The 6,971-nt window shown below is 34.7% G+C and overlaps 1 long non-coding RNA gene across 2 annotated transcripts in view; it reads left to right on the top strand.

Moving 5' to 3' along the window:
* Positions 1–6,971, top strand: part of LOC110446885 — a 71,636-nt gene that overhangs the window by 43,995 nt on the left and 20,670 nt on the right. The window lies entirely within an intron of this gene.

Raw genomic sequence — 6,971 nt, 5'->3', positions numbered from 1 at the left:
CCCCCGACCTTCCTTTGGTCACCCTCGCTCACCACCCTTACTCCTGTGACCTTCCTATGGTCACCCTCGCCACCCTTACCCCTCTGTCCTTCCTTTGGTCACCCCTCATGACCCTTACCCCTCTGTCCTTCCTTTGGTCACCCCTCACAACCCTTACCCTACTTTCAAGCTCTTATTCTCCTAACACTAGTGGACAGATTATCCGTCTGTCTCTGGCGTAGTAGCTCCCACACCAAATGGGTTCCAACTTACTACAAAAGTACTACTTTGTGTGATATATTTATCTAGAAAAACAGAATCTTTTACTAGTGTAGCAGAACTGGACTGGGTCAACCGTCTGGGACCAGGTAGCTTGATTGGAAGAGTGTCTGTCTAGAGTTTAGAGGGTCCCGGTCTGGCCATGCATTTTTTCACTCCTATTACACTAGTATTACTTTGTGTTATTCACTGGGTATGAGAAAAAGAATAATATTCTTCCTTGTGTTATTCACTGGGTATGAGAAATAGAATAATATACTTCTTTGTGTTATTCACTGGGTACGAGTATAGAATAATATACTTCCTTGTGTTATTCACTGGGTATGAGAAATAGAATAATATACTTCTTTGTGTTATTCACTGGGTATGAGAAATAGAATAATATTCTTCCTTGTGTTATTCACTGGGTATGAGAAATATAATAATATAATTCTTTGTGTTATTCACTGGGTATGAGAAATAGAATAATATAATTTTTTGTGTTATTCACTGGGTACAAGAAATATAATAATATTCTTCCTTGTGTTATTCACTGGGTATGAGAAATAGAACAATATACTTCTTTGTGTTATTTACTGGATATGAGAAACAAAATAATATACTAATTTTTGGTAATTTACTGGATATGAGAAATAGAAAAATATACTTCCTTGTGTGTTTCACTGGGTATGAGAAATAGAATAATATAATTCTTTGTGTTATTCACTGGGTATGAGAAAAATAATAATATTCTTCCTTGTGTTATTCACTGGGTATGAGAAATAGAATAATATACTACTTTGTGTTATTCACTGGATATGAGAAACAAAATGATATACTAATTTTTGGTAATTTACTGGATATGAGCTAGAGAGCCAGAATCCTACTATTTTGTGTGATATTCTGGGTAAGAGAATTCTTATGCAGATGATAACTCATTTAGTTCCCATAGTTTGATTGTTTTTTCAAAATTCATATATATCCATCATTGAAGAAAGAAGTTCATAAAGTACATTTGAGTTGGCTGATCAGAATGGGTTAGATGATTGTCAGATTCTGCAAATATTTCATTTTAATGAGGTTGCTTCATTCTAATTGGTGGACAATATTTGTGTAATCACTCTGTAATTTCTGTGTAAGACAAGACGTTTTTTCGTCAAAACTTTGTTATCAGATTGACGCCTATGATGGTAAGAATGCACTTAGTGGGACCCTATGCTGACCTGTATGGTGTTCTTAAGTGTAATTTTGTACAAGAAAGCACTTCGTGTAATTTACTGAGTAGGAGGAAAAAAAATGTATATATCTATATAGACATCCAAATATTTAAATTTCAATAAAGAAAAATGTTTGGAATGTTGAACCGATGGAACAGCTGTGTGTAATACTTGCATATCAATATAACAAAGCAGTCTGCACAAAATTAGTGATAATTTAACATGCATAATAAGAAACACTTTTTTTTATTTATTAATTTGTAACAGTGTAATGGGGTTTTTGAATTGTATAAACATCTGTTATTGATAGGAACAACGCAATGTTTAATTCGTTAACCATGTTACCATATCTATGCATGGTGTACGTGATTCTTCTGTCACTATACTTCTATAATGATCACCAAATAAACTGGGTAGAGATTACTAAGAGTGGTTGGAGACCATGCAATTGTAAATATGAATATAGTTATAGGTTGAGTGTGTGGATTTTGTCTAAATATTGTGAAAGTAACCAGAAAAAATGACCTGATTTTATTTGAATATGTTGTGCAATGTTTCAAACTTATTAAGTGAAATATTTTTAAACTAAATAAAAGCTGGAGAATAAAACTGTAAACCAGCCTATAAAAAGTAGCTTGACTGATGTGTTTGTATATACAGTGTCTAGTCTGACATACTAAATGATGCAAGGGGAGATAATCCAAGACATTTTACATTGATAAAACCCCCATTAATAATTGATAAGCCTTGTTGTAGAACAGGTGTGAAGAGTCCTGATACCGACTGGCCTTGATAAGTAGACATGAACTGACATGATACTAGTAACCTATACATTTTAAATTTGACTTGATCCTATTAAATCACCTAGGTTTTACAGTCGAATTTTCGGAGAGAGAAAAAATCAAGCAAGAAGAAAAAATGGAATCGGAGGGAATGTCTGAATACAAAAACTGTTCCTATAAAAATGCATGAAATCTTGACTGCAACTTTTTTGTCTGTAAATACAGGTAAGAGGAAAGGGTTTAAAAAAAATCCAGCCGATGGAGAATTGGATGAGAACTAGATGTGCCGATAGATTATTTAAGCTTGTTGTATGTTGGTGTCCTGTGGATATTCTAATCACATAAAGTCACTGTACCAGTTTTATACTCATTGATGCTAAATCTAACCCCGTGCCAATTTTCTGCTTAGCCAGCTGTAAAGCCGGCGTGATTAACTCACAGTACCTTGGTAATTAGGCTGTAAGTACACATCAGGAACAAGTTGTCTTAGCTTCACTAACTTAATCATACATGAAGTCAAATTCTGAGTTTTTTTAAAATTACTCAATCGCAAATTAACCTGTCTCATCCTGTCTTTAATATGATGATGTTTTTTAAATCCCAGAGTATGTCTTTAAAATCAAACTTGCAAAGCAAAATGTTCAACTCAGCAGGAAAGAAACAAAAATGTTTACGGGTTCTTTTTAATACCCCTGCTATTTTATTGAGAGGATGTGGGGGGGGGGATGTTGGAACAAAAGTGTTACCAATGTCATGACCACCCTGTTCTGTCATAATTCATTGTCATGGCTCAAAGAGCATTTCTTTAGAGATTTTGTCTAAATTGGAATCAAAGTCAGGAAGAGGAAGACTTCAAATAAATTTGTATTTCAGGATCCCAAGGTATAGGACTGTTTCCATATACAACTTCTAGTTATCCTAGGAGGCATTATGGGGGGCCCTGCAGAATCAGGGTTTTTTTTGGTGCATTTTCCTGATGGAACGTTGAAAAAACAAATTTGATCTACTGCCCCAAATTGCCATTTCAATATTTAGGACCTATGTGACTTTTTTGTCTTATGTTAATTTTTTGCGGTGTACTTCTAAGCTTCAAATCAACAAATTTTCCTTCAACTGACCCTTGTTCTCTAAACCAAACAATGAAAAACTCGGCATAAATGTTTTGCAATACAATTTATATGAGAGAACTTTGTACATCAACATGGATGTCTTTGGGATATTATATGGTTCTGTAATCCCTATAGTATTATCAGTAAAGTCTATGGGAGAGTAGATAGTTCTGTCATCCATATTAGTATTAGCAAAGACGTCTATGGGAGAGTTTTTGGTTATGTTATTCTTGAAGTATTAGCATTGATTTTTATGGGAGATTGTATGGTTTGGTATTGATGTCTATGGGAGATTGAATGGTTTTGTATTGTTGTCTATAGGATATTGTATGGTTTGGTATTGATGTCTATGGGAGATTGTATGGTTTGGAATTGATGTCTATGGGAGATTGTATTGTTTTGTATTGTTGTCTATGGGAGATTGTATGGTTTTGTATTGATGTCTATGGGAGATTGTATTGTTTTGTATTGTTGTCTATGGGAGATTGTATGGTTTGGTATTGATGTCTATGGGAGATTGAATGGTTTTGTATTGTTGTCTATAGGATATTGTATGGTTTGGTATTGATGTCTATGGGAGATTGTATGGTTTGTTATTGATGTCTATGGGAGATTGTATGGTTTGGTATTGATGTCTATGGGAGATTGTATGGTTTTGTATTGTTGTCTATGGGAGATTGTATGGTTTGTTATTGATGTCTATGGGAGATTGAATGGTTTTGTATTGTTGTCTATAGGATATTGTATGGTTTGGTATTGATGTCTATGGGAGATTGTATGGTTTGGTATTGATGTCTATGGGAGATTGTATGGTTTGTTATTGATGTCTATGGGAGATTGTATGGTTTGTTATGGATGTCTATGGGAGATTGTATGGTTTGGTATTGATGTCTATGGGAGATTGTATGGTTTTGTATTGTTGTCTATGAGAGATTGTATGGTTTGGTATTGATATGTCTATGGGAGACTGAATGGTTTTGTATTGATGTCTATGGGAGATTGTATGGTTTGGTATTGATGTCTATGGGAGATTGGATGGTTGGTATTGATGTGTCCATGGGAGAGTTTTTGGTTATGTTATTCTTGAAGTATTAGCATTGATATCTATGGGAGATTATATGGTTTGGTATTGATGTCTATGGGAGATTGTATGGTTTTGTATTGATGTCTATGGGAGATTGTATGGTTTTGTATTGATGTCTATGGGAGATTGTATGGATGGTATTGATGTGTCCATGGGAGAGTTTTTGGTTATGTTATTCTTGAAGTATTAGCATTGATGTCTATGGGAGATTATATGGTTTGGTATTGATGTCTATGGGAGATTGTATGGTTCGGTATTGATGTCTATGGGAGATTGTATGGTTTGGTATTGATGTCTATGGGATATTGTATGGTTTTGTATTGATGTCTATGGGAGATGGTATGGTTTTGTATTGATGTCTATGGAAGATTGTATGGTTCTGTAATATCTTTGCATTTGTATGAAGTTATTGGTCTGCTTTGATGACAGACTGACTGGGAAATAGATTTAATTGACGAGGAATCCATTTTTCATTTTCAATCAAAAATGCAAGAAATTGTTTTGGAAAACAGATAAAATCATTAAGGATCTAAAATTCAGCCTGTGTAAGTAATATTTTCAAAAGTAGGTCAGCTGAAAATTTGGGAGAAAATTGATTGATGATTCATCTTGACTGCCATTTCTAATCAATTTTGTGACAGTGCATGACAACTGGATAATTGGCCAACTCGTTTATCAGATGTCAATTCAAATTGAAGTATTTGCTGTAAAGAGGTTTGACAGATTACTATGGGCAATCACTGGTTTGCACACATAATTTTGTAACGAAGACCATCTGTCTTAAATTCATCACATGTAGGAGAATACTTTTTATTGACAGTTTAAAGTTTTTTGGAGAAATATTGTACATGTAAAATGTGCATTGAATTTTGCTTTTAAATTGTAATTTTTCTCATTGATGATGCACTTCAAGCCATGCTATTCTAATTTAAAAACTACCTTATAGTATCATGGAGACTATTATGATATAAATCAAGGGGATGTTATATAGTAGCATATCACCGGAATGAGAGATAAAGGGGAAAACCTGGTGAAGAATTAAAAAACAATTAAGAGACGGCCATTTGATTCAAATTTGTAGTGTTTTAAGTTCAATTAGGCCTGAAAATATTATTACTATTTTAAAATATTCCCCTACCTACAAATCCTGCAGTTTTGTAGGGTGTGAGACCAGAAACACAGGTATTGTTTAGGCCTAATGTGGAGTAAAGCCAGGGCATAGCTTTTGAAAGCCTGGTTAGTTTTCCAACGTATGGATTCCAAACATCCATCTAGATAAACTAACTTTGTGTTAAAGTGTTACTAAAATTCAAAGCTGAAATTGTATCTTTAACTTACATTTATGGAATTCTTGGTGTTGATGCTCCATCACTTACCTATTTGTATATTTAGAAATTGAAAATGATTATAACAGGTAGGACAAGACATTTTTGACATTTTTTTTGTTTTTAAATCAGGTTTTGATTTTTTGTTGTTAATGAATTGTTAAGCTGATTAAATTTCTCAACAACTGGGCCCAACAGTTTAAATCAAACAATCCATGGAGGAGTTCTTGTTTGTTGAAGGTAGGAGGCAGGTTCTTGATTCTACAGGTTCAATTTCTATAGCTATTGGTGTAAGATAACAGTCTGTTATATACAGTGTCTGTATTATGAAGGGTGTACTTTAGACAGATAGCACTAAAGAAATACCAGAACAGCTCATCACGATCATCATTAGATGCCTTGTAAAATTCACATCAAACTTTTTATTGTATATTAGATTTATGTTGTAGCTACAGCGATATTACTGGCAGTAAAATATGCACTTTCATAATTACCAGGCATTTCTGTACTAGGTTTCACAGGTTACTGGTAGACTTTGTGCTGTGATGGTTCCATACAAGCGCTCCATCAACAATCAGGGTTAAAGAGTACAATTTGCATCGTATATCTAACCACACCCAGCACGATAGCATTCTCAACTCCTCAAAGGTAACAAGTATGTTGTATGTGTATCAATATTGTCTTAGGGATATTAATCCTGTGATTTTTAGGTCACCTGAGACAAAGTCTCAAGTGACCTATTGCGATCGCCTTTTGTCCGTCGTCCGTTGTCCGTCGTGCGTCCGTAAACAATTTACATTTTCGACTTCTTCTCCAAAACCCCTGAACCAATTTCAATGAAATTTTGCAGGGACCTTCCATGGACAAAGGTCACTAAAATAGGTGCCGGTTTAGTCCTACGCCCCCAAGGGCCTGAGGGGCGGGGCCAAAAAGGGTCGAATTGACTAAAATTTCAAAAATCTTCTTCTCAAGACCCAGATATGGTAGAATCAAATACTCTTCATAGATGGAAGGGTCTTAAGGTGCTTTACTGAAATTGTGAATTTCTTGACCCTGGGGTCTCACGTTTCCCCCTGGGGAGGGGGTAAACTTTACTATAGTTTATATAGGGAAATCACATTTTGGACCAACATTTGTTTAATTTCCATTGGAAGTAATTCAATTTGGGTCAGCATTATCAGTATTAGGTAGCAGTTTGATATTATGCACCTATGAGT

The sequence above is a fragment of the Mizuhopecten yessoensis genome, unplaced genomic scaffold (genome assembly GCF_002113885.1).
Source record: "Mizuhopecten yessoensis strain PY_sf001 unplaced genomic scaffold, ASM211388v2 scaffold3023, whole genome shotgun sequence".
In the NCBI taxonomy this organism is placed as follows: domain Eukaryota; kingdom Metazoa; phylum Mollusca; class Bivalvia; order Pectinida; family Pectinidae; genus Mizuhopecten; species Mizuhopecten yessoensis.
The sequence above is the reverse complement of the archived record's forward strand: the minus strand, read 5'-3'. Positions and strand labels throughout refer to the sequence as shown.